The sequence below is a fragment of the Adiantum capillus-veneris genome, chromosome 24, assembly GCF_014529385.1.
Source record: "Adiantum capillus-veneris isolate H3 chromosome 24, ASM1452938v2, whole genome shotgun sequence".
NCBI classification, from domain to species: Eukaryota; Viridiplantae; Streptophyta; class Polypodiopsida; order Polypodiales; family Pteridaceae; genus Adiantum; species Adiantum capillus-veneris.
Genome location: NC_140954.1, coordinates 75,574,348 through 75,601,946, shown reverse-complemented (window position 1 = coordinate 75,601,946; position 27,599 = coordinate 75,574,348). Strand labels below are relative to the sequence as shown.

General features: G+C 39.4%; 2 pseudogenes; both read left to right on the top strand.

Moving 5' to 3' along the window:
- The first annotated feature begins 2,291 nt into the window (after positions 1–2,291).
- Positions 2,292–3,420, top strand: LOC147426604 (uncharacterized; annotated as a pseudogene).
- A 48-nt stretch (positions 3,421–3,468) lies between these two features.
- On the top strand, positions 3,469–25,916 carry LOC147426603 (uncharacterized; annotated as a pseudogene).
- Positions 25,917–27,599: the final 1,683 nt, after the last annotated feature.

Sequence of the window (27,599 nt, the reverse complement as noted above, 5' to 3'; positions counted from 1 at the left end):
CCAACTCAGCCGTTTGAAAGATGGCCGTTGTCCCAGTGTGACAGGGTATTGGATACACGCCCCTTTCTAATTGGTCCAACTAGGAATTGCATTATGTCCAGCGTCCTAGTGTGACACCAACCTTATAAGTCTAGGATGATGCAAAAAGTAGCACAATCTTTTGTGCTCATATGTACATATTTGCATTTACTTTCAAGTTCAAATTAAGAGGTGTAAAAACGTACTAACCAGTCAAGAACCCTGCTCCTGCTTCTAATCCAAACTTTGTTCCGACACCCGCTTCGTCTGCTCCCCCTGGTGCTCCTTCTCAACCACCCTCCAATGCTCCCCCCAACAATAGGCCAACGCCCCATAGCCCTCCCCCGCCCTGGCTCGCAAACCTGATAGGAGGCCCTTGCCTAAACCCAACAGATTTGATGTCCTTGCCTCGATCACAGATTTTGTTGACTCCTCTAACTCTAACAACGATGAGTGTGTCCTTCCAACCTCCTCATCCCCCCCCCCCCCCCCCCCCCCTGCTCTTGAACAACAAGTGAATGCCCTTGACAACATTAGGAAGATTGATCCCAACAAAGAGAACTCCACCAGTGAGCCCTCTTCCTCAACTTTGGTTTCGGTTTCCAACCCTACCCCCATTGAAATCCTTAAGGATAACAAACACAATCATTCTCAAAGGCGTGTGAATTTTAGGGAGGGAAAAAGAGTCCTGGACCTCGCTTAAGGACACTCTTCAACTATGGGATGCTGGCACCCCCGGAGAGTTCACCTGGCAAAATTATAGTTCAGGAGAGTTAGTCAGGAAGGCTCGCCTAGATCGCTGTTACTTGAGTCTCCCTCTTGCGAATCTGTTTGATCGCATCAAGGTCAAGCCCATTCTCACCAGCTGCCTCTCTAATCATTACCTTGTTAGCATATCTCTTGATGATAAGGCCAAAAAGATAATGAATCACTGGTTTCACACCGACCCGGAGCTGTTCAAACTCCAAGCAGTACAAGATCAAGTCTCCCAAATCTGGACAAATTGCTTCTCTTCCTCCCCTTCCCCGGCCAAAGCTTGGTCCACTGCTGTTCAAAGGACTCAGTGTTTGCTGATTCAAACCAGGAAGGAAGTCACCTCTATTCGGAAAAGACGAAAAGAAGCCATGTATGCCGAGCTCATCCTCTTAGACAACTCTTCGCCTGATCTACATCAACAATCTCTCATCTCAGTTCTCAGAGCTAAGGTTAGAGCAGAAGAAGACTTGGCCCTTAAACATGCGTAATCAAGCTACTCCACAAGAGGGGTCCTAGGGTCTCCCTGTCGAACTGGCGTCCTCTCACCATGCTCAACGCAGTGTATAAGATCTTTGCCCGGGCTGCAGCAAACACAATCACCCCGGTTTTGATGCAATGGATATCTTCAGAGCAGAAAGGATTCATTAAGGGCCATAATATAATTGAAGCAGTTATTTCTTTATGGGAGGGCATCGAATATGCTCAAGATTCCAACCAAGACTTTGTTTCTGTAAAAGTGGACTTTGATAAGGCATATGATAGACTCTAATGGTCTTTCATTCTCATAAGTTTGGATAATATGAGCTTTGGGTCCCTATTGGCCAGGTTTGTAAAAACTGTATTTGGACATGTTCGGGCAAGGATCACATTCAATGGAGTGCTATCCAACTTTTTCTCACTAAATCGCTCAGTAAGACAGGGCTGCCCCCCTAGCGCCCCTATTGTTTGCAACAGCTGCTGATAGCCTCAATTGTTTAGTCAAGTCTAGAATGCTAGAAGGAAAAATTAAAGGCATACAACTTCCCAACTCAGAAGGTCAACCATGTCTCTCTCAATTCGTGGATGGCACTAATGGTTTGTCGGAAAAAGAAGAAGAATCGATTTGGGAATTTTGGCAATGTCTCCAGGTCTTTTGCACAACTTCGGGCTCAAAAATCAACCATTCTAAAACAGGGGTGAAACAAGGTGCAGCCCCTCTTCCCCAATGGCTCTTGGTCTCAGGATGTAAGTTGCTTCTCTCCCACCAGCCATTTTGTTTGCTAGGAATCCAAGTGGGCTTCGGGATTACCTTGAAAGACAGATAACGATTTCAGTCCAAACTCAAAAGGTGGAAATGATTCCAAGGTTCTCTAATGGGTAGAGTAGTGGTTATCAACCACTTCCTCATAGCTTATGTTGTCTTCTTTCTCACCTGCTGATCTGGCGGCCCCCAAGCTAAGGTTAAATGGGACATTTGTTGTCTGCCTAAAGACAAGGGTGGGCTTGGCATCATTCATATCCCTACTCTTGCGGACAAGATGGCTGTCAAGTTGGTGGTCAAAGTGATCCACCACCCCTGCGAAGAATGGTCGGTGTTGCTTCTCAGGAACACAAGCAAATTCAGACTTTCGCAGGCGAAAGGATGGGTGAATATTCCTTATCTCACCCTCTTCTTTGCTGCAGGATCTAACCTAATGAGGTCCATATGGGGAGCATGGAATATGCAAAGGCTCAGATTCTCACTAAACTGGAAATCTAGTCATAGCCATTCATTGTTGCTAAACGAATGGAAATCTAGTCATAGCCATTCGTTGTTGCTAAATGACTCCATCTGGCTGCCCTTAGTCACCATCAAAGATCCACAGTTTGATATCTCCAGACTTGTCCTGATCATCCATAATAAGGGGGTCCGCGTTTGGACTAATGTATGGTCTCCGTCAGCCTTTGATTGGCTCTTTGACCTGGAAATATCACTCAAATTGCTGTTGAGGCCTTGGGAACTTTCCTATCTTCGCCGGCGGCTAGCCCTCCTCCCAATTTCCTGTCAGTGGGCTGCTCAATTGCTCCCCTACCCTCTCGCTTGAAGGGATTGTATGGTCAGGTGAATACCTTCTCTCCCATCCTCAGGTCAAACCAAAGCCCATTTCCCCCCCTATCCACATCATCTTGAATCAGAGATGGGGTCTCTCCTTCGACAAGAGGCAATGAAACTTCAAATTCAGGTCCCTATGGTCAAAGGCGTCTTCCCCCAAAAATTCTGCCCTCCTCTGGCTGATTCTTTACAAAGCTGTCTGGATAGGATAGAAACTCAAGGATGCTAGTCTTTCGCTAGGAAACTGCCCTAGATGCAAGAATAGTCCTGAAGATCTCCTGCACCTCTTCATGAACTGCGCCTTCAACTATCCCTTTTGGAAACTAGTCTGCAATTGTCTTGGATGGTCCCTTTCTTAGAAACATGTATTGTTAGGTGAAAATGTGGGCATGACTTCCATTATCTGGAATCACATAAGGGCTGAATTCATGTGGGCTATTTGGAGGCAGAGGAATTGCTTCATGTATGAGGAGGCTTATCAAGCCTCAAACCTAAGAGTTTTCTTTGATGAAATTGTTTTGCAAGGTGAAAGAATCTCCCTTTCTAAGTGCAGGATCTACCAGAAGAAGCAATAGTTGCTGGACACTGTGAGAAGTCTCTGCGAGCACACATGAGTAGATGAGATGTTCTATAATAGAGACTTCACTGAGGAGGACATACAGATGGATTGGGACCTTCAGCTGGAAAATTGGAACTATGCCAAAAACATACTTGTAAAAATTAAATATGAGCTAGATGCTCTCAAGAACTAACCCCTTTAATGTTGGCTTATAGTTATCCCTCAGCTTTCTATCTGCATGCTCCTCCTTGAGCATGTTGATGTAACCTTTTGTCTTTTCTAATATAATGCCCGCCTTATTCTAGTAAAAACGTACTAAGTCTGGTTCAAAAACCGTTGGATATAGTCAATTTTTGTTTTGCAAGAACGTTGCTTGAGGAGTTGGCAATAAGTTTTTTTTTTCAAAACTCACTCAACAAAGTGAGTAGATTGAATTAATCACAAAAAAAAACATAGTAAAATTGTACCATGCTCACACCAAGCCATGGATTCAAAAGTAATACAAGGGGCACACACCAACAAACTACCAGGTCTTACAGGGACCCGACCCCAATATAAAGCCAAAAAAACAACATGTACATACAGACCAACCAACCATAAGCTGCATAAGGATGAACTCGATACCTCCATCACCTCGATATAATAGCACAGAAGCCAACAAAGAGAACCATCAAGAGGACAAGCGGAACCACCATCCCCATATACACAGGCTAGTAGGGGAGCCCACCCCATCGGAGAAAGACTCTTGATGCCACCATGGGACGAGCCTCTATCACAAGACACCCTCCATGTTGGAAGACCCAAGAGGCGACGAGCTAAAAAACATCCAAGGCTGACAAGACAGCACCACCAGAGCCGCATCCATCAACATGCAGTACCCCAGGCCCACATGGAATGAGCCTCCATGAACCATACGCTACATATCCACCAAATCAGCATCGTCCGGGCCTTGTTGAATCGACTGCAACCAGAACCACCATCCACATCTGACGCGAAGAGACACATCCGAGACGCACAAAACCAGAACGTAGAAAAGCCGAGCACGCATGTTTCCTCTGCAAGAGAGGGGGGCAACCGCCAAGCTCGAGCTGCAAAAATTTGCCGTGCTGAGCCCTGCTCACCACTAAAGAGGGGCGAGGCAGTCGGAAGCCCCATCCTCCGAGCTCCCTTGCCGCGGACACATAATCGGCACCCTCCCAGTAGTCCCTGCACCCGTAGTGTGCCAAGCGCCCAACATGTTGGAATTAGGGTTGCAGGAAAACACACACAGCTTGGAGAAGACGAAGGAAGCTCAAGGCACACAACAGAGAGTCTATTACTTAGTGTGCAATGGAAAGATAAGTTAGCCCTAGAGTGATGGGCGCATATACAATGCACAAGGGAAAAAACCTCCTAGTGAGGGAAAAAATGCCCAGGCGGTCCTAACTTTGTTCACGTATATGGTAAGAAATCCCCCCTGGGATTGATGCGGTGAATGAGAGCTGGCACTTAGAGTAGAGGGAAGTTCCATGCTCTGTGAGGACATAATCAGTTCACAAAGGGGAGTAAAACCAAAGCTTTGTGGAAAGCTTCAGAACTTCTCACGAGACAATGCCTTTGTGAAAAGATATGAAATATTGTCATGTGTTGGCACATAAGCTAAGATGATCTCTTGCTAAGAGCCTCTCCCTAGCATAGTGGTAATGCACCTCAATGTTCTTTGTGCGAGCATGAAAAACTGGGTTCTTCGCAACTTCCAATGTGCTCTGACAACAGTGTAGATAGTGTTGGCAATGTCCTTGTTAATAACCAAATCAACCATAAGGCATCTGAGCCATACACACTCAACCGTAGCTATGAAGACTGCCCTGTACTCAAGCTTACAAATGGAAGTGGCCACAGTAGGTTGCTTCTTGCTTAACCATGATATGCATGAGCTACCAAGCATGAAACAAAAACCACTTGTGCACGCTTGTGTGTCAAAACAACCAGCCCAATCTGAGTCTGAAAAAACATGTATATCTGGTCACAATGATCCCCCCTTGGGATAAAACAAGACAAAATGTAAAGTTGCACTCAAATAGCAAAAAATCCTCTTGATAGCCTGCTAATACTTAGACTCGGGCTATGCATAAATCTGTTGACCTGTGAGACTGCAAACTGAATATCCGGTCTCGTGTTGCATACATAAATGAGGCACTCAACAACAGTTTGGTAAAGAGTGACATTGGTAGGATCACCACGATCATGCGGCTTAACTTCAAACCTGTTTCCATGGGAGTGGAAATAGGTTTGCAATCCGAACTTACATAGAAATGTCTCTATGTAACTTTTCTGACACAAGGCAATATCACCGTCACATTGCTTATATTGTGCACCCAAGTAATGATGCAACAACCCCAAAACTTTCATCTTGAAAGTACCATTCAAATCAGCCTTAAATTCAGCAATATGTCTCTTATTTGGTCTAGTGATCAACAAATCATCTACATCGAGAACCACAATGAGAAGTACATCATCCTCATGCTTTACATACAATGTGCTTTCTGTTGGACTGTTACGAAAGCCTCGTTTGACCAAATGAGCACAAGCCTTCTCATACCAAGCATGAGGACATTGCTTCAACCCATACAAAGATTTCTTACATTTGCACACCTTCTCCTCTTGTCCTTTCCTGACAAAACTGCAGGTCTGTGTTACATAAATTTCCTCAAATATGTCACCATTCAAGAAAGCAGTAACAATGTTTGATTGATGTACGTTTCAACCAAAATGAGCTGCCAATGCACATAGAAAATGCACAGTAGTCATACGACAAATGGGAGCATAAGTCTCTTCATTATCTATGCCTTTCTGCTGTGCATAGCCTTTTGCAACAAGTCGCGCCTTATAGCAATCAATCTCACCATCAGGCTTGCGTTTCAACTTGTAAACCCACTTTGTACCAATGGCCATTTTTCCAGGAGGCAAATCACATAAAATCCATGTGTCATTTTCTATAAGTGTATCATATTCAGATTGAATGGTAGTCATCCAATTTAGGCGTATAAGGCAATGTACATTGGTGTTTTATCCCATGACTAGACAGAAATGCATTAAATTCATGAGACATATACTCCCCCCCTCAATCGAAACAGAGGGTGTCCATAGTACATTTCGAGACGTTTTCACTCATAGCCAGAAATTTCTTGAAGCACAAAAACACTTCGGACTTAGCTTTAAGAAAATATACCCATGCATGCCTAGAGTAATCATCAATGAAAGTCATGAAGTACAAGTAATTGCCCAAGACGGAGTTTGCATGGGCCCACAAACATCACTATGCACAAGATACAACCTGCATGTGGCCCTAACTGAACCATCCTTTGGAAACTTAGAACGCTGCATCTTATCCAAAATACAACCTTCACAAACACGTTTGATAGTGCTTTTAGAGGCGGCAAAGAAGGAACCATATCAAATTTTTGCAAACGCAACAAAATGGCAAAATTCAGATGTCCAAAACGTGCATGCCAAAGTTTTGCATCTGAAATAGCCTTTGAGTCCACAATTGCATTTATAGAATTTTACCCACACTTGTCATATAAAGTGAGCTTATACATCCCACAACATAAAATGCCAGATGCAACAATTTCATCTTTGAAACTGAGATCATGTACTATACACATGTCATCCACAAATTTGACTACAAGTCCAAACCTAGCAAGTGCAGATGCAGACAAAAGATCCTTCTTGATCCCAGGTACATCAACAAGTGTAAAAGAACTGCCATTTGCAGTAGTAAGCACAATCTTTCCAACTCCGTGAACCGGATAAGAGGCATTGTTGGCACAAGTAACTGAATTCCCATGAGGGACAAACTCAAGAGAGGTGAAAAAATCACGATGTGAGGTAATGGGCTTTGTAGCGAACACCATATTAGAGAGTTTGAGACTTTAGAGCCAATTTAGGGATCACCAAAGGCTTGAAGATTTGACCATATGGACAAATCTCAAATTAATTTTTAAGATCAAAGACATCCACAAGGTAGTACTTGAAATGGTCTTTAGAGACATGCTCTCAAAACTTTGGCTAAGATTTGGCCATGTGGTCAAATCTTAAGCTTGATTTGAAAGTGGGAATTGGGAAATCCCCAAAATCACTAATATGGTGTTAGCACCACTGTCAAAATACCACATATGTGAATTTGTAGCAACTGACATGTATGCATCATGGACAACAAGATTATAGGTACACTCTGCACTAAAAACCCATTCTGCATCAACATCAGCATCACAGTCTCCTTCACATAAGAATAAACAATAGCTACATTTGTAGTGGAACCAGCATTTGCAATGGAACCACCCTCTTTCTTCTTATCCTCTTTGGCCTTCAACTTAGGACATTGCTTGATCAAGTGATCATTAGCTTTACAATAATGGCAACGCATCTTGTTTTTATGCTTATCACCATTCCTAGATAAATTGATGCCAGTAGAAGCATTAGGAACAGGTCATGTACCACTTGTAGAAGAACCATGAGAAGTGGCTACATTGTTGTTACCACCTTTTCTTTGAGCAACAATAAAGGCATGTTCAATGCACGCTGTCTAGTTCTGTTTTTTTGGAAAGTGACTCTTGCAACAACAATGTGCACAATGCATCAAATTTGACAACTTCAGGATTTCCTGGGGTCATAAGTCTCCAAGTACTAGCGAAAGTTTGATAAGAATCTGGCAAGGCATCAAGAACAGTTTGCACAAGGAAACTATCAAAAATGACTTCACCTGGAAGGTTAAATTGCTCGTTGATATCCTTGACACTAGAAAGGAAAGTGTCCATGTCATCTTCCTCATGCATAATCTTCGACTCCAGCTCTTTCTGCAACAATGTAATTTTTGCCTCATTGCGACTTACATAAAGACCAGCCAAAATTTTCCAAGCCTATTTTGTAGATTTTGTTGAACAAATGTGGGGAGTAATAGTGTGCTTCATAGACAACATAATCAACACATGAGCCTGTGCATATTTTACATCCCAACGAGCTTGCTTAGCCATAGGTAAAACAACTCTAACAGCAACAATCCTTGCAGCAAGACCTACGTCCTCAACATCGCCTATATCTTCAAAACCAGGCCGTACATCAATGCACTACACAATGTTCCAAACACGCTTTGACACAACAACATGTTGCATCATATAAGCCCACATATGGTAATTGTCCCCATCCAATCTGTCCTCTGCAACAAACATCTTGAACATATTTGTGTTGTTGTCAGCCATGGTAAATGTTGCATCGGATGTAAAAACTGCCCGAAAAGAGGAGAAACCAAGCGGGAGCAACATGTGCTATATATCACAAACCGTAGAAGGCTGTAAGGATATGTTATGCAAAAAACGACACTGAAAGAATTTCTACACAAAATGAAAAAATAGCCTGCGCATTACTACATGTAGTGAAAACGGAGGCCGAAATGAGCCCGAATTAGAAATCAGAGCAGACAAAGCTCTTTGAGCTTACCCAAAATATTTTTTGACCTCTGAACGCTCACCAAAACTCTCAAAAATTAGAGAAGTGAGCAGGCGTGTGCTGGAGCTGTTTGCGACTACGCCCGAGAGGATGCAATTTGCTCTGATACCAATTGTTGGAATTAGGGTTGCAAGAAACCACACACATCTTGGAGAAGACGAAGGACGCTCAAGGCACACAGAAGAGAGTGTATTACTTAGTGTGCAATGGAAAGATAAATTAGTCCTAGAGTGATGGTCATATATACAATGCACGGTGGAAAAAACCTCCTAGTGAGGGAAAAAATGGCCCAACGGTCCTAACTATGTTCACCACACATCACTACCACATGTATATGGTAACACAACGCGCACCCATTTGCAACCCCTAGACATTCCACCAAAAGCCCCCCCCCCCCCCCCAACCCGGTGTGGAGATGATGTGGCTGTGGACAAACAGAGTGCGCAGAGGAGCAAGGCTCCATCGAGAGGGCTCAGCGCAATGGCTTAGGTTTTTGGTAAGTTGACAATAAGTTTTTACAATTTTTGGCTTGGACATGCGTTTTAAACACTTTTGAAATGCCATATTTGTTTTGGTGAAAAACGTGGAGTTCAAACAACACACTGGTTGTTTAAAAAGAGGTCAACAAAGACCAACTTAAAAATTGAATGTGGACCTTTAGTGGGGTTTGAACTTCAAACCTGTATATTAAAAAAAGGGACCTCTTATCTGAATTCCACAATGTTGCTAAACCAAAGAGAGAAAAAAACTTTTACAAAGAGTAGCAAATATTCTCTACACAACATATAGAGAGCCATGAAACTTTGTGAATTTTTCTCTCGATATGATCGCAAACAAGAGAAACTTTCCTCTGCAGGTGTTGATGCGAGAGGAAGTTTTTACCATCGTGAGCTATTGTTTTTTCTTCAATTGTGTCCCGCAAAGCGATCATTTTTGGACCGTGTAAGTGTCCTCTTAAGGTCAAGTTCTCCTTTGGTTTATTTCATTGATTCTATCAGAAGAAGGGATTTAAAATACAAGTATATCGAAGATATCTTGTCATTAGAGTGGGTTTGCACGAAATACAAAGAGCCACACTCATATTCATTTTAACAACAATGAAAGCAAAGAGCATCCATATAAACGTAGATAAAAGTCATCATGTTTGTGCTATTTGGAACTAGCTCCAAGCCTTCTCCAACTGCATCATATCTACATTGAGAGGAAGATTATTGTAACACGTGATGATGACAAATAGAGAGGAGAATCTTGTCTTCTAATTTTTGGGAGGATATTGAGGGGTGGGTACATGATTAGGTGTATCCACTTTGAGTATTTTCCATCTCATGGACTACCGTCTCAGGATCATAACAGTCAACACCTATCACATCTCAGAAAGAGATGGAACCAAGACTAAAATGTCAATGTTGGGAAGAAAGTGACTTGACTAGGGCATGGAGACACGCCAAGAGGTTGTCAATCTCTTGTCAATGCAATCCTCTAATCTTCTTACACAACCACATGCAAATCTACAAGCAAATCAACTTCAATTGACTCCAAACTCAATAGACAACTCCCCAAGACTGTATGGGATAGAACTAGATAATCAGATTTGCAATCCAACATGGGAGGGAACATGAAATTATCAAGTCGGCTAGATGCAAGTTGTCATTTCAAATTTTAGACTCGCCTACTAAGTTCTCCTACGTGACGAGAACCTTGTACAAGTTGTCATTTCAAATTTTAGACTCGCCTACTAAGTTCTTTTACGTGCCGAGAACCTTGTACAATTGATGGAATCACAATATGACACTTGAATAGTGAGATATGTCACTTGGAATGTTGCAAAAATTCGTTGCTCAATTCTTGCAAAGCACTTTCAATGTAGGTATCCACACGGAGAGCTCAATGAGAAGAACAAAATGGTGCCCTTGTAATTTTCACTCGACAAATGTACAATATAGTACAAAGAAATGAATTCACAATAGAGAGAAGATGGCACACGACGTACATAAGAACCTTATCTCCTCACTCGTTTCATAATAATGCTTATGTCAAAAACTTTACAAAGTTGTTTTTTATACATCGGCTCCTGGGTTTATGGTACAAATGCTAGATGTTGCTACAATAATAGTAGAAATGATACATCTCAGTCTTCAGAAGTACATCATGATAGCGGATATGGGGTTTGGAAAAAATATTACAATCAATCGAGATTATAGAGATGATGAAAGTGCACTTGGTACACACTTGGTATTCATTTTTGTTGGAATCTCCAATACTCCACCCTTCCTCATGAGTCAAAAAGTGAGGTTGTTGGTGAATGAAAGGTTGTCTTTGTGAGTAGCACTTTGCCTGCTCTTATAATCCTTCTTGATATGCTCTTGCTAGCTCTCTGTCTTCAGGGGCAACGGGTCTAATAGTATCGAGTTGGTGAAGTTCCATTGCATGATAGCTCACAAATCTTTCACGAGTCATTACTTAGAGCCCAAAGAGAGTGGTGTTCAATGGGAAAATCCTATATAAAAAGCTTCTTCAAAAATGTTCATGAAGTAGGATGGCAAGAACATGAGACGTTGTCATGCTGTGACACGTACATAGTGGGAACGCATGCTACAAGATCTATCTTGTATTTTTTTTAGATACATAATTATATTTCCTATAGTGTACATATGCATATTTAAGTATAATAATAAGCCTTCTATCTCATCCTATTATTTTTCTCAAGGGTAACATATCCTTACTTTACCATCAAAAAATACTATGGGAAAAACATCAATAGCTCCGCCTCTTTAACTTGGGGCAAAAAGCATTGATTCTTTATTTCTACTATTTCATTATCATCTCACACCCTAGCTAGATCCTATATCTAGGGTAAACTCTAATATATATATATTCTATGTATTTTTTATACTTTTCTTATATTTCTTTTTAAATATCTACTAGGAGAGAATCAAATCCTAGTGGGACACTAGGTGGCATGATTTCAAAGATACACTTATTTTAATGCATTATTGCAAGCATGATTACAAAAATTTTTCAAGGAGCAATGTCATGCTTTCATATGGCATGAGGTGTCCTTTGGAATTAAATGAAAGTCTAGGCTAAGGGGACCACGGGAAGACTTTTGCTGCCAGAAATGGACCCTATTTTGATGAATTTTTTACACAAGGTTCCAATCCGAATTGGAGAATGATTTTAAAATGAAAATCGTAGCTAATGAGCTGAAGTTTCTGTCTATATTTTTACTTTTTTATTTGGAGCCACGGTTGAGGAGATATGATCAAAATACTAGACCCCAGTCTGCCCACATCATGCAGGGACAGCTCATTTCCAACTTTTCCAATTCCTGTTCACACTGGCTCCTCTCTTCTTGTGTAAACCCTTGGGGGTTCCCTTCACCTATAAAAGGGGACCTCTTCTTCCTTGGAAGGAACTCAAGCATTTAAGCCATTGATGAGAGGAATTCATGAGGGAGTGAGTAGTAACGCCTAATTGTACTTAGCCATTAACATATGCCCAAGCTTACACTTTTTCCTAGAGGGAGACTAGCCATTCTTGCAACAAGCTAACCTTGGAAGATCAACTCTAATCAAAGAAGGTCTTGCACTTGGTGTATCAATCAAAGTGGAATTATCCACTCTTCTTCTCTCTCCCATCAATAATGGTGCCGAAGGGTTTCAAGTAAGATGTGTTCTACATTGATGTTTTCTTGATTTCTTGTTGTTTTCATTTTCATCTCTAATCCAACATATACATATATATGTATCTAATCTCATCTCCTTAACCAAACATATCTCTCTCATTCTTAGTAATTCATCCTCTCTAGGTTCTCTTTGCTACAGGTACATCTCTCCCCGCAGTATCCTTATTGCCTACGGGCAAGAATAGGGCTTGGGAGGGAAACTTCTCATCTCTTCACTTCTCTCATATCTACATTTCTCACATACTATCCTAGATGAATAACCCACATGATGATCATTTCTATCGCTTTCACTCTGTATGATCTATTAGAATTAACGTATGGATTAGCAGTAAAATACACTTTCAACAACGTATAGTGTTTCTCTTCGGCCCTGAAAGGCTCAATGAAATACTTCTATCACCGGATCCCATCATACTACCTCTCATAGACTATAATTTTTCTTTTGATGTAAGCGTAGTTATCTTGCTATGAACCAAGAGGATTTGTACACACAATTAATCCCAATCACTAGACAAAATATCTATATTATGGTAAGCACAAAACTACAATTCCAAAGAACAATTCGTAGCCTATTTGGTCAGCCAAGATTGAATGCCATTAACTCATCCATTAACCCTTTCATATTACCCATGATACGATATGACCATAGCCTTGATGTTTTCATCTTCATATTGTTTTGACATTCTCTTTTGCGTTCTTTCTTTGTGTGTGTGTGAGTGCAAGAGAGAAAGAGTGAATCTCCTTTGATTGCACTTCTTTCCAAACCCTAGTCTTCATGGCATCTATGGTTTAACTCCTTCATATAGTTTTTGTTGAGTTCTCTCTCAAACTCTCACAGCCATAAGCGCGGTGCTTTCCTGGCAAGACCGCAAATTTCTCGACAACGTGGAAAGAACCCATGTGTAATTTGTTCATCTGGATGCTTACTGAGGTGATACATCATGATGCATGCAACCATCATTCTACATATTCTCCTTATCATTTGACAAGATAAATTAGGAAGTCCTTCGTACTGCTTGACTGCTGATGTGAGGATATTGAGCATGTATTTTCAGCTAATCTTTCTTTATCTTTGGGCCCTTGCAACATTGGGTAGTTTAGCCAGTTGTGATGTCAATTCTGCAGTGTTTCATGCTGAATCCATGCCCGTACTTGTGGAATGGGCAAAAAGTGACATCCTTCTCAAGGGAAGTGGGTGCCCTCATCATGCGAATCCTCCATTCCGAGTGCTTCTCAAGCTAGGGCATTCTCCACTTGGGTTGTCGCTCAATTGGTTGAGCTTCTACCATATCTTGTTTAAGGGAGACTTTCCTGCAAAGACATTCATACCTTATTATAGGAAGAGGGAGTGAGAGAGTATACAAATCCTTATTGACTGTTTTTGGTTTGAGGAGCTGTAGATTGACTAAATGAAGGATTTTGATCTTTCATTCCAATGCTCCCTGCCATCTTTTCTTTCATTTTAGCTATGGCTTATTTTGATAAGAGGTATTCTCTTTTGGCTCAAGTTTTAGGCTCGTTGCTACCCTCTTCTCTTGTCTCTTGAGCTGTACTTGTTTCATGAATTTATTGGGTAGCTTGCTGTTTCCCTTTGTCTTGACCTTTATCAAATGCAGTTTGAGTCACTTCAGAAGACGACTTTGTTTGTTGGGTCTGTTGTTGTCCTTGATAAGCATCAAGCTCTCTATGTGTATCTCATTGCTTGCCTTGGTCATCATCATCGTGATTGTCCTTGTGGGTAAACTCCGGTGCCTGCAGTCGAGCTTGGCTTGTAATGCAGCTACCAAAGCTTTTAATTCTTCGTTTTTCTTTCACAACATTCTCTGCTTGGAGAGTCTCTTCTCGAGCTAGCACCGAAGCTATGGCATCTTGTTTGCAGTTGTTCTGGAATTCTGAGTGCCCTCTCTAGCTCTAAAATTTCGCGCTCTCATCAGAAGGTGTAGCACTGGTATCTGCTGCTAGTCGTGTTAGTTGAGGATTAGCCTTGATTTTTTTAACTATGCATCATTGGGCCATTTAGTTCCTCCTTTTCACTTACCAATTAGATTTTTGTTATAGTTAGTTGATTCTCTAGTGTATTACCGATGACATTTGTGAATACTCCTTGCATCACCGCATCGGTCAATTTCTATTGCTGGGGCAACACTTGACTCCTTGACTATTGTGCTTCTTGTCTTTCTATCTGAGCCTCTATAATATTGAGTGTAAGCAGCTCAACATAGGCTTCAATTAGCTCACCTGTAGTTCTAGGATGGTATTCATATCATGAGTGTGCTCTTGCATAGCAACATTATACATATCTACATCCACTCTTTGCGAGGCTGGGTAGTAGGGGTGTATCATGCTCCATTGTGGAGCAGATGTGGGGGACAAGTCACCTAATATATTTTGGCATTATAAGCGGATTTCTCGGATAGGGAAACTAGCATGGTCCCTTGGTTCTTCTTGAGTCTCTTGAACTTGGGATGTTGGTTGGGATTCTTCTCCCTGTGTAATCTTACATTCAAATTTCCCATAGGACTTTCCACCAAACTGGGAGTGAGAACTTTTAGTCTCTCCTCAAAAAATTCAGCTTCTTCAGTTGCTTTGACTTCTTCTACTAGTTTGGCCCGCTCCATCCGAGCCCACATTTCTTTCAATTGCTTGACAATAATGGGCGTGGCCATTGGTTTTTTTTTGAAAATCTTGTGTGGAATCCATTTCTCAGCAGAATCTCCCTTGTCCACTCTTTTCTTTTTGAACTCCTCGACCAATCTTTCCTCTTTGTCTTGCTTTTTTGCTTTCTCTTCTTTGCCAGGTTTGGGCATGGTCATTGGTCTTTTAATTTTTCTATCTGTCAGCTCTTGTTTTGTGGACTCTGACTCTTGTAGTTTTCTCTTTGATCTGGTGTGGGCAATAGTCTGAATGGAGCCTAATTTTGATTTCTTCATCACTTTCCTCTTCTTGGAGTTGGATCCAATCGTTTTGAGAGGGAGCCTCATGCAAATCTTGGGCAGCACCGATAGCCTGATAAGGTATCCTTGTTAGTACCACCAGAGATGATAAGTAAGTTAGATTGGTGTGCTTTTTCTTCTTTGTGAGTAGATCGAGGATATATTGGGCCTGGTCGATTGTCACTGGTGTGCTTTGTTGGTAGGCCCATGTTTAATATGTAGCTACCGTGTGGTGTGGTGTAGAAACCTAGTCTTTTATCATCGACGTGGAAGAACTGCATGAATATGCATGTGGTAAATTCTACTTCCTGGCTTGTCTTATTAGCAAATGTCACCGTTGCACCCTTTTTTGTGAATACTCTTATTTCCATTTATTTTTTCCCTTTCATTGTAGCACCTCTATCTGATAGCTGTAATGCTTCACCAATCAACTCTGAAGTGATCTTCACTTGAAGCTTGTCATTGTCTAGTGTTGAAATCTTTGTTGTACCCTCTTTTGTAATATTCGTGTAGAGCTCTTGAGCTCTCTGAATGTCAATCCCGCATGGAGGTAGCTAGAAGTGGTTCAGAAGGTTTATCTTTTTTAGTGCTTCTTCTATGGGTAGCTTCCCTCCAGCTTCCTTGCCAGATTATAGGCCTCTTGAGGTATCATGGGCAACATAACCATGTTGTTTTCAACATCTCTATAGACTGCTTTGTAAAGCGTGGCTCCTTCAAGCTCCAATATTCCTTTTTCAATTTATGTGGATGCTTCTTTAGAGAAACCTTGAGGATGGTGAACTCTGGGATTTGTTCCAGCCTCTTTTTGCACCTCCATTTCTTCTTGTTTCCCTTGGCATCACACTTCATAGCTCATGTGAACAATTGTCGAATTTGAGAGATTTGTTAGAGCCAAAAGTAATGTTTTCCCATTTCCAGGCATCCAATGAGCTTTTTAGTGGATAATATTTTTCAAACACTTGTATAGACCATGCAAAATCTCAACACTTGAAAAACGTATGTTTCATGCGGGTTAATTTTATTTGCGAGTTAATCAATTTGTGTTTTTTGGCCAAAGGTGATGCTTTTTTGAGTTTATATAAGCATGGAGCTCTCTATGGCGGAATTGAGGTAGGTGAGATAAGTGCCGAGGGAAGGAGAGAGAAGAGAGATTAGACAGAGAGAGAAAACCATATTTGTGGAATAGAGATAGGATAGGGGTGTGAGAGTACCGACAACGGGAGAAACAGAGAGAGAGAGAGAGAGAGAGAGAGAGAGAGAGAGAGAGAGAGAGAGAGAGAGAGAGAGAGAGAGAGAGAGAGAGAATGCCAAAGTGGAAGCGTCAGCCGAGAGCGAAAATCATTTGCACAGTAGTCAAAAGGTCATTTGTGCAATGATAGGGGCATAATATTCATAGCGCATATATCAAGCATATATTCTTGCACGCTCTACTAAAGTAGTTAGTGGTGGTCATTTCTGGCACTAGTAGATGCTTTGTGAGATTTGGGACTACTCATGACACTAGCAGATGCTTGTTGATAATTGGGACCCCTCATGGCACTAGCAGACAGATGCTTTTTGAGACCATATTGCTTTAGCCTATATAAACGGTATAGAGTCAGGCAACATATACAACACAAGTGACTCTATTGTGTCGGTCAAGAGAGATTTCTTTCTTTGAGATTGACCATCTGCTCGCCTGAAACGTACTATCAATATGGTGGATATTTTTTGGACTCACAAAGGGGCCCTTTAAGGAGTTTGACTTTACCTCTCTCTACCAAAACAGGCGCATTGATAAATTTTTGCAAATAAACTCCAAAGTTGGTGGAGGTCTCACAGTAAGAATGTTCTCTTCAAGCTCTATCTATTGATATATAGCACGCCATGAGATTCCTCATATTTTAGAAGATTCTTTTTTTGATTCACCTATGATGTGACAACTCTGTCGGAATCTAAGTGAATCAAAAAAAGAATCTTCTAAAATATGAGGAATCTCATGGCGTGCTATATATCAGTAGATAGAGCTTGAAGAGGATATTCTAACTGTCAAACCTCCGCCAACTTTGGAGTTTATTTGCAAAAATTTATCCATGCACCCATTTTGGTAGAGAGAGGTAAAGTCAAACTCCTTAAAGGGCCCCTTTGTGAGTCCAAATTTTGCCTAATGCAAGATTGAGGCGAGATTTATTCTTAACTAATATATTTAAATAATTATGTACTAGCAATTTTCAATAAAGGTACGCCTAATGTTGTAAACAACTTATTTTAATTATACGATGCACTAAACAAGCTTATATATTTTTGTGGATGTATTAATTTAAATCTCTTGCTTTATGTTTCAATATTTATTTTGAAAGAATTAGGGGTGGGACATGCACATAAACCAGTACTTAAAAACACTTGGTTGAGTTGAAGAACTGCTTATGTGCACAAACACACACATCTAAATAAATAAATAAATATATAAAGGTATGTATGTATATATATATATATATATATATATATTCTTAGACTGACATTGTAAAGCAATTTTTTTGCAGCACACACATTAGAGCCAAAAATCATATAGACCTTTTAAAGAAAATAAGGCCACAGCTCATGCCATCAGAGTCAAATACGTTCGTAGCGTAGGCCATCAGAGTCAAATAAGTCCACAACATATACATAAAGAAGAGTCAAAAATCATGCCAAATAGAGATAATACCATTTTTCCCAAGCTTGAGCTTTTTGAATCAACGTAAGTTTGTGGATGTAAGTACATTCACTAATCTACCACAAGATAGGACCAAAATTAGACTACAAAAAGACATAAATTCCATAAACATAATGGTCACTCTAAAAGGTAAGTAATTTGTTCCCAAGTGTTTAAACACCTTGCAAGTTGCTTCTGTGTTTTGTTTGAAATTTGAAATCCTGTGCTGCATAAACAATGTTTTTTTGAGATAGATGATTGCAAGTGGAATAAATTAAAATAAATGCTAAAAAAACTTGAGTATCATAGAGCAATTATCTAGTTTAGTGAAAAATGCATACCAAACCAACAATAATTAAATAGAAGGAGAAATCCTCCTAAGTTGGTTGTCCGAGAATAAAGGCGATATCCATTGGTGAGAGGGTTGGCTAATGAATAATCATGTGCTCCTTAGATTCAAGTCTGAGCACTTTCATGTACACATAGTACATATGTTTGCATGCCAGAAAGGATTTGTTTGTCTTCTCTCTCTTTTGAAATCCGGACACGTACATGCTGGACTCCCTCTTATATGAATCTCATAAATGTTTTCAATGAACACTCGAAAAACTACATTCTCTTGAGACTTTTTCACTTTCTCCAAAACTAAAGCCGTCATACTTTTACCTGCTTAAAATTTCTTCATGGCCTCTTTAGAAATTCCATGCCTCCACTTTTCATTTTCTGTGAGCTGCTACCACCTTCTGGGCAATCACCAACTGGAGGTTGAGCATTTACCATTTCCTTCTCTATCCTGAATCCAGTCTATTGTAGTGCTGCAAGTTTGTGTGTGGAGATATGTTTCCCTCTTGCTACTAGCCAAATATTCGGATCAGGAGGCAAATATTTGACTTGTTTTTTGATTGGCTGAGTATGAAAAATGTCATGATTACAAAACCATAACCACTGCTCAATTGTTTTACCCTTGAACATCCTTTTGGACCATATACATGGAGCAACGAGACCAATAGAGCGAGTATACAAGAGACTGCCCACCATTCCAAAACACTTTCTTTGACTTTGAATGGCCATTCTTCTCAGGGCCCACTGATTGCGTAGCACATCACTCTCCAACACACTGTCTCTTTGATAGGACAAAGGTGTGGTTCTTTTTTTTTGAGATCCAATATCATCATCATTATCACTAATTTGTAGTGGAATGTTAGAAATTCCTTGTCCTTGGTTATCAAACCTGATTTTTTTTGGGCCGACCGCAATGGTTTTGCTACCTAGATTCCATGACATATTTCGGGCGATAAGAGCTACTTGTTCCTGTTCTACCCTTCTTTTTGCATTGTATTATTTCTTTGTCTCCATACAAAATTGGATGCATATATATTGGAGTCCCTCCAACAACAGCCTCATGTAGCAGATGGGCCATGTTGGTAGGAGTTCGAGTGTGTTGAGATTCAACTCGAGAAAGTAAGGTCTCCATTATATCGCAAATGCTTTTCACATTGAGTATATGAATTTATAACATCTGTTACATGGGCATCATACATGGAAATTTTTCTCTTTCCACCTTCATCCGCTAACCAACTAGCATTCACACTTTCTGATAAATTCATATTGGGAATTTGTGCCTGTTCCCATGGACTTAAATCAAACTATGAAACTCATTAAAACATGCATAAAAAAATGTAAATTTCATGTATGCAAAATTTAAACATTTTGCTAGCATTATAATTTTTCATAAAGGTACTTACATCTGTACCAATTCCTCCCCATTGAGAAATTTGATTCTCCCACCATTTAAACCATCTACTCACTCCAGTGATGCTCTCTATAATTAGATGTCGTCTCCAATAATTTTGAATGGAATGCACATTTTGAGATGCAAGATCAATGGTCTTACAAGCTCTCCATTCCTCACACATGTCAGTGTGGTGATTTGTTATATTTTGAGGTATCCACTGTTTAGCATATTTGTGCAGACTCTGCTCCCAATGAAATAGACATGATTGTTCACGTCCCTCCATAATATTATCCGGTCTGCCATTGAAGACTATTCAAATAACATTTTAGTTTGCACTAGTCTCATCAGACATAAAACCTGCAAAATCAATTGCACCATGTCCATACTTTTCCATTGTTGAATTAAGATTCTCCCAAAAATAACTTGAGTCTTTGCATCGTCCTCTTGAGTTTCACATATAGCAATCATCTGTAGTGATCGTATGCTACAAGATATTCAACATAAATATTTTCACTCATATTATCTCATATTTAATGAAGCAAAAGAAATATGAGATATCTTAAATACTTGATGGTTACCTTGGATCATAAACTGAGCAATGATATTGTTGCCCAACTATCTATTCTATGGGTAAAATCAAAATGCACCCAATATTTCTTAAGTTACCCATTCCCATTCGTTTCATTCGATTTACTAGATCAATCCCAGAACCTGGTCCCTTTGTGCACATTTTAAATAGGAAGCACTTGTCATCCTCTTTGCCCTATCCATGAAATCTACTCCCATGGAAAAAAGGAAACATGCACTTTTTTTAAAGTAATAAAATATTATCATATCCATCTCCAACCACAACACCTTGACTCTTCCTCTCCTTGGAAACATTTGCAGAAAACCTACACGATGCAGTGCAAGAAAGTTAAATCAATAACAACTAAAAAATTAACAAATTCAAGGAACAAAACTTAGTTTCTCATACCCTTTGGTTTAAACAAGTGGCATCATTTTCAAAAAAATCATTGAACTGTCCATCACATGTAACTTTAGCTTCCTTACCAATCAAGGAGTTCACCAAAAGTTGTTGCGCCACCAATATTTGAATTTTTCTTGGACCACCCTTTTCAATTTTTAGTATTGCACCTACCAATTTTTGTACTCTAGAAATAACAGCCCTGGAGGTTCTTGCCTTAACATTATGCCCATGTCTACCAACATGTATTACTAGTCGAGACATTGTATTGTCTTGAGGCAAAACATAATAGATTTTGCAAGACAAGCAACAACACAAGTAACAACCTTTTGACAATAATGACAAGTTATTATTTTCTTCTCTTCCATTGCAAGATAGTCCATCTTGACCTGTCTGTCCAAATAGCCATGAAATATCTACCATTAAATTTTTCTTCATTAATATAATGAGGACATGTTGAATAATTGCATTGCATGCACCCCAAACAATGGCGTAGACAAACTGTGCATGCTACCACCATGGTTGTAACAGATGGGAGAGTCCACAAATGACCATCAAGACGTTGTTCCATCCCTGAAATTTGTTTTGTTTTATCATGCGTTGCATGTACAATAACTTGCAAAGGAGCTCCACATAATGCTAATAGATACTTTAACTTTTTTCCCCTTGAATTTTGTTGAATCCAAGTGATGATTGACTGAGTTTTGAGTTGTCCTATCTCTTCACCACTACTTTCAAGATGCACTATGCTTAAAACCACTTCAGATTTTCTTTATCATTTGCTTTCTCACTGTCAAATACATATAAATGTGTCTGAATGAACCAACTCAAACAAGCTCAACAAAGACCCATCTATTAAGAAATGTTGATGACCTTCAACATCCCAGTGTGGTTGCAATAAGACTTTTGTTAGGCCATAATATCAGATAGTAAGAGCAGATAGTGATTGAAAATGGCAAGATGGAGGCAATCATAACAAAATAGTAAGCACTAAGCAGCAAGGAGTTTCCCCTCAACTGAATGTCGTGGTTGACTATCTGATCACCAACCTTCCAAGTTATTATCGCTTTCATGTTGGACATATTATTTTAAACATAAGATTTTAGGGTAGAATGATGGAGACACAAAAAAGCTGTGGTGGGCTGTTGAAGTCAGGGGCTTCAAGACAAGGTTTGTGAATATAAGATCAACTTAGAGCAAGAGGTTAAGTCAACGTGGTGAAGGTTAATGAAGTTGGTCATGGTGGTGAAGGTGGTGAAAGGTGGAGTTTACTTTTAATCATTGCTTAAACAGATTGGTAGGTAAACAAAAAGACCCATGGATTTTGTGTATAAGATATTGTGCATTAACTCACATGACTCAAAGAATAATGAAAACTGTTATTGAAGAAGTTGTGCATTCAAACTGGCTAGTATGTCATTTAATACATGACGGTTGTGCATGTATGTGCATTCCGATTGGTAAATTATAATTTCTAAATATATACAAACTATAATTGTATGCCTGCAAGTGGACAGGTGCTGCATCAAATTTGAATTTGGCGGGACTTTTGATTTCTAGAGGGTGGTTCAATGACTACAATTAATGCAGTGTACTAGGTCCAAACCTTTAAAAGTGCCTCCAATACACACACACACACACACACACACACACACACACACACACACACACACACACACACACACACACACACACATATATATATATATATGTGTGTGTGTGTGTGTGTGTGTATATATATATATATATATATATATATATATATGTGTGTGTGTGTGTGTGTGTGTGTGTGTGTGTGTGTGTGTGTGTGTGTGTGTGTGTGTGTGTGAACACAAGTGTATATGTTTAAGTTACATATACAATGTAGCATTTTTTAAGAGAATATATAAACTACAATTTTTATGTGCAAAATATGAATTGCAATTATTTTGCTAAATATATTTTAAGTGTTTATGTGTTTACTATATATTTATTCTAGAATTATTTATTTAAGGATTAGAAAATATATATTTATTCTAGCTTGTATATAATTATTTATGAGTAAAATCTCAAAGTGCATAATCAGTTTTAGTTTATATCTTATAAGTGTTTATTATATATATTCTATGTATTTAATATATATCTTTTTTTGTAAGTGTTTAATATATCTTTTTTTATAAGTGTTTATATATATTTTTTGTAAGTGTTTATTGTATATATTTTATAAATGTAATACATGTTTAATTAGTTAATGTATATGTCTATAAATATAATACATGTTAAGTGAAATGAAAGTGAAGTGAAGTGAAGCAATGAATAAGAAGGAGAAGAAGAGAAGGTACTCATGTGTGTGTGTGTGTGTGTGTGTGTGTGTGTGTGAGTGTGTGCGCGTGTATGCCCACCATAGGAGCTCCAATGGAGCCCCAATGGAGCTCCTTCATGATTTTAACAATGCCTTCTCACCATGCCTTTCAAGGCATGGAGTAGCTCCATTTCAAGCTCCCCCATGCCTTCCAAGGCATGGAGGAGCTCCATTGGAAGCTTGCATACACACACACTTTCATGCACATACACACAAACACATCAACACATGACACACATACAATCATGCATTCTCTCTCTCTCTCTCTCTCTCACACACACACACACACACACACACACACACACACACACACACACACACACACACACACATACACACACAGTCACACAGTAACACATGACCCAAATACAATCATGCATTTGCATACACACACAGACACTAATACACTTGTTGTAGTACACACACAAATATACTTGTATACACACACATAAACACAAAATACATGACTCAAATATAATCATGCATACTCACACACAAACACAATTACAATCATGCATTTGCATACACACACATAAACACAAATACACTTGTTGTAATACACACACACATTGACATACACAAACACATAGAAGTGCAAAGCTATAGATATACATATGTCGAAGTGGTCTTGTATTTTTCCCTTTCCATGAGCATTGTGGTGCTGCACGGAAGCAAGTATGGAATGGGATTTTTTTTTTGCATTTTACGCCGTTATGTTACAAAAATTTTGGTGTTTCTATTCGAATTTTGTTGCTAAGAATACTTTTGTTGTTTATTGATTACAGATGATAGAGATTATGGTTCGTACACCATCTAAGTGTGGCAAGGCAAGTATCTCTCAAAGTAAGTTCAACTATACTAAGCTATTTGTGGTCTTGTTTTTTATTTGTCACTCAATATACTAAGCTAGTTGTGGTCTTATTGTTTTTTTCTTATAGGAGTAGGATACACATTAAGGTCTGGCAATACAGGACATACGTCCCATGTACAATCTTCCATTGCTCCTCCAATGTCCATCAAAAGGAGGATATATTGGGTGATGTGCATGAAGAAGAGGAGCTCATATATATTCATGCTACACAAGGTGGAGAGGTGGCCCAAAGCGTATCTGAAGAAACGACAATTGTTGCTAAACCTATCGATCATCCTACAATGTATGGAAAGGATGTTCATGGTTGCATACTGGAGGAGATTTTAGAGGGTTTTAATGTAAAGAGAGGTAGGGAACCTCCTTGCATTCCTCTTTGAGCGGGAGAAGGCATTAGAGTGGTGGGTCCGAGCACTGAGGGCTTAGTGAAAAGGTTTGAGATGTCTCAGATAAAGTGTGCTTGGAGCTCCATTTCTTGTGTCATTTAAGAAGCTTGGCCATGATCAAGATTATGTTTCCGAGTTAGACAAAGAAGAATGGGGGCCTATTTGGCAAGAAATTAGTGATAATTTTGATAATTACCTTCTGCTTGAGTGGGAATACTTAAGGAGAAAAAAAAATTATTGTTTGGGATGGCAATCACCGCTTAAAAACTTGGGTGCGCTTGATAAAAATGTGTTTAAGTGATTTTTTCCCGTTTAATATAAGGCTGTATTGTCTCACACTGGGCTATCTTATTTTCCCTTTTGTTGTTGTAGAATTTTCAATGATCAAGTGGAGACATTATTCTATCAAGTGTCAATTTGTCAATGTTGATAGAAGTGCCAAGGGAGAGATTATGCTAGCTCTGCGCTCTCAAAATGAGTAGGCTCATTTCTTTTTTTTAAAGATATTACTATTACTATGTACATGTCATTTTCTTTAAAGATATTACTATTACTATGTACATGTCATTTTCTTTCTCTTTTCCTTGCCAAATCCTTATGTGTTTGTCACTTTGTGGGTTAGGATTAGTAGAACCACTATGAGCACAAATTTTGTCAGGAGATCTTCTTGTTTAAAAAACTAGTTGTGGCAAGCAAGGATTCTCTAATGAAAGACTTTTTCCAAGATTGTATTCAATGGATAGAGGTAGAGCTTGCTTGTGAGAAGAAGACATTTAAAGGAAGTTGGTACAATACTCCTGCTCTTTTATTGGCAATGCTCATATGGAAGGTATACTTTTTAACCGCAAAGTATACTTTTTGTGTAATTTCTAATGCTAGGTATAAATTTGTAAAATCTTACTTTTTTTTCTACTTGCTCTTCAAAAGGAAGAGTTTGACATGTCTCTTAACAAAGAAATGCAAGAGATCAATGATCCATCTATTTCAATGCCAGAAAAGGAAATGGTTTCTCAAGGAAGAGTTGAAAAATATTCAAAGAAAGTGCTTATAAGGTAAACACTTTATCTTCTTACCATTCATGTTTGAATTTCTACAAAACTGTAAGTTGACAAGGATTGGATTTCGTTTGGTGCAAATGCATGGCCATTGCCAACCCCACCAATGGCCAAGGATTCTTCTCTTTGTTACTTACCTTCAAGTGGGTAAGAGAAAAGGACCAAGTGGGCCTTACAAGAGACAAGGTCCACTATTTGGCAACTTATAAAATATCCGGAGAGGTAATAATCCTTGGCCCAAAAATGCGCATGAAATCATCAAATGAATCAATGCATTTATGGGTTGCTTATTGTCTTCTTTATAGGAAAGAGGAAATAGTGCACTCTTTGATGCATTGCCATGTAATGATGTTACTTCTGAGCATTATATTAGTGCCATGAAATTTAGAATGTATCTGCGTAAAGAATGGTATTGGGGAAGTATCTTGAAGCAATGCTTAAGGATCAAAGGGAGAATTATTGATGAACTGCCAAAGGGTTTTGAAGCATGGTTTCATCATTGATTGAGGGAGCACATTGATAAAGCTTTTATGGGGCTTTCGAGGAAGCTCAACACAAAAGAGTCAGATGAAAAAATCCCAGAGCTCATGGAATCTTCAAGGAGAGTTTTATTCAGGTAATAGAATTGATATCTTTATGGTTGATATTTTGTTTTGCACTTAGAGTTTGTATAATAAATAATTCACTAGGTAAAGGAGCTCAAAGAAAGTTAAATGCATTTTATATAGATGGCTAATTCAATTTTATGATCAAACTTTGTTGGAAAAGCTGCCAGATTTTGTTGAAAGTTGGAGGGACCTCTCTTCTAAGGAGTGTATATATCCTCTATGGATGAGAGATCATGGGTTGCTTGCTTGGGAACTTGAGTATTGCTTTTGGTGGCTATATTACGCTTGAAGCACCTACCCACGCGACGAAGGAAACTTATGTAAAGGTCATTTTTTTGCATTTAAAAAAAGCACAAAATTGTTAAAGTGCTCATATTATTTAGACTAAGTTTGTTAGAGAAACATATTCTTGTTTACTTTAGAGCACGTTCTTGAAAGAAATGAAGAGGTTATTGAGGAGATTGGCTCGGCTTCCAAGAAAGCCACCTCTTCAAAAAGAGTAGACACTAGTACAATCTCCTCTATAAAGAAACGATTGGAATTTGTGAAATCCACGAAGCCCAAGAAGTCCCCCAAAAAGAACAAAATAGATGCTTAAGGTTCCACAGGTAAAAATGATAATTGAAAATTACATTCAATAGATACTTTATGCTATGACACATGTTTGTTTTAAAAAACTCAAAAATTTGATCAAATTGTCAAAAAAACTTGAAATGAAAAGTTCTCAAATGTTAAATCCTCGTTTCATGCAAAACAAAGAAAAAATCATGTTTTTTTCTTAGACTTAGATCAAGAGAATTTTTTGAAATAATGAATGCATGGGCTTGATGAATGCAACAATTTTAGGCTCTGGCTTTGGTTTGATGAGATTTGGGTAGGGGGTTTGTAAAGAATGAGGATGCAAGAGAGCTACACAAGGCAAGCACAAAGCACACAGAGATGGAAAGCTTCTTCTTCTTCTTCACAGAAAAGAGAGTACAAAATGACTAAGTGCTAAAGCTGAAAAGTAGCACATATGTACATGCTGTCACTAAGTGTGAACTCGCTAGAAGCGTACTAGGCTGGCACTATAAGTGTAGTCCAGCTGTAGAATCACTGGCAGAGATCCTCCGTGTCGGTCACCTAACGCGCCAGTGAGTAAATGCAGTAAGCGGCCAAGACCCGTAGTGGATGCCAGCTCAAGGTGTAGAGCTCAACATCTCAACACTCCCCCTCGAGCTCTGCATGTCGCAGAGTCCAAGCATAGTCCGGAAACGTCGAAGCTTCTCAGCTCCGAGGGCCTTGGTAAAGATATCCGCTATCTGCTCCTCTGTGTTGACGTAGACCAAGTCGATGTCGCTTGCCAACACTCGCTCTCGAACGTAGTGGTAATGGACCTCTATGTGTTTGGTCCTAGCATGGAACACTGGGTTCCTAGCCAACTGCATGCTGCTGAGGTTGTCACAATGAATGACAA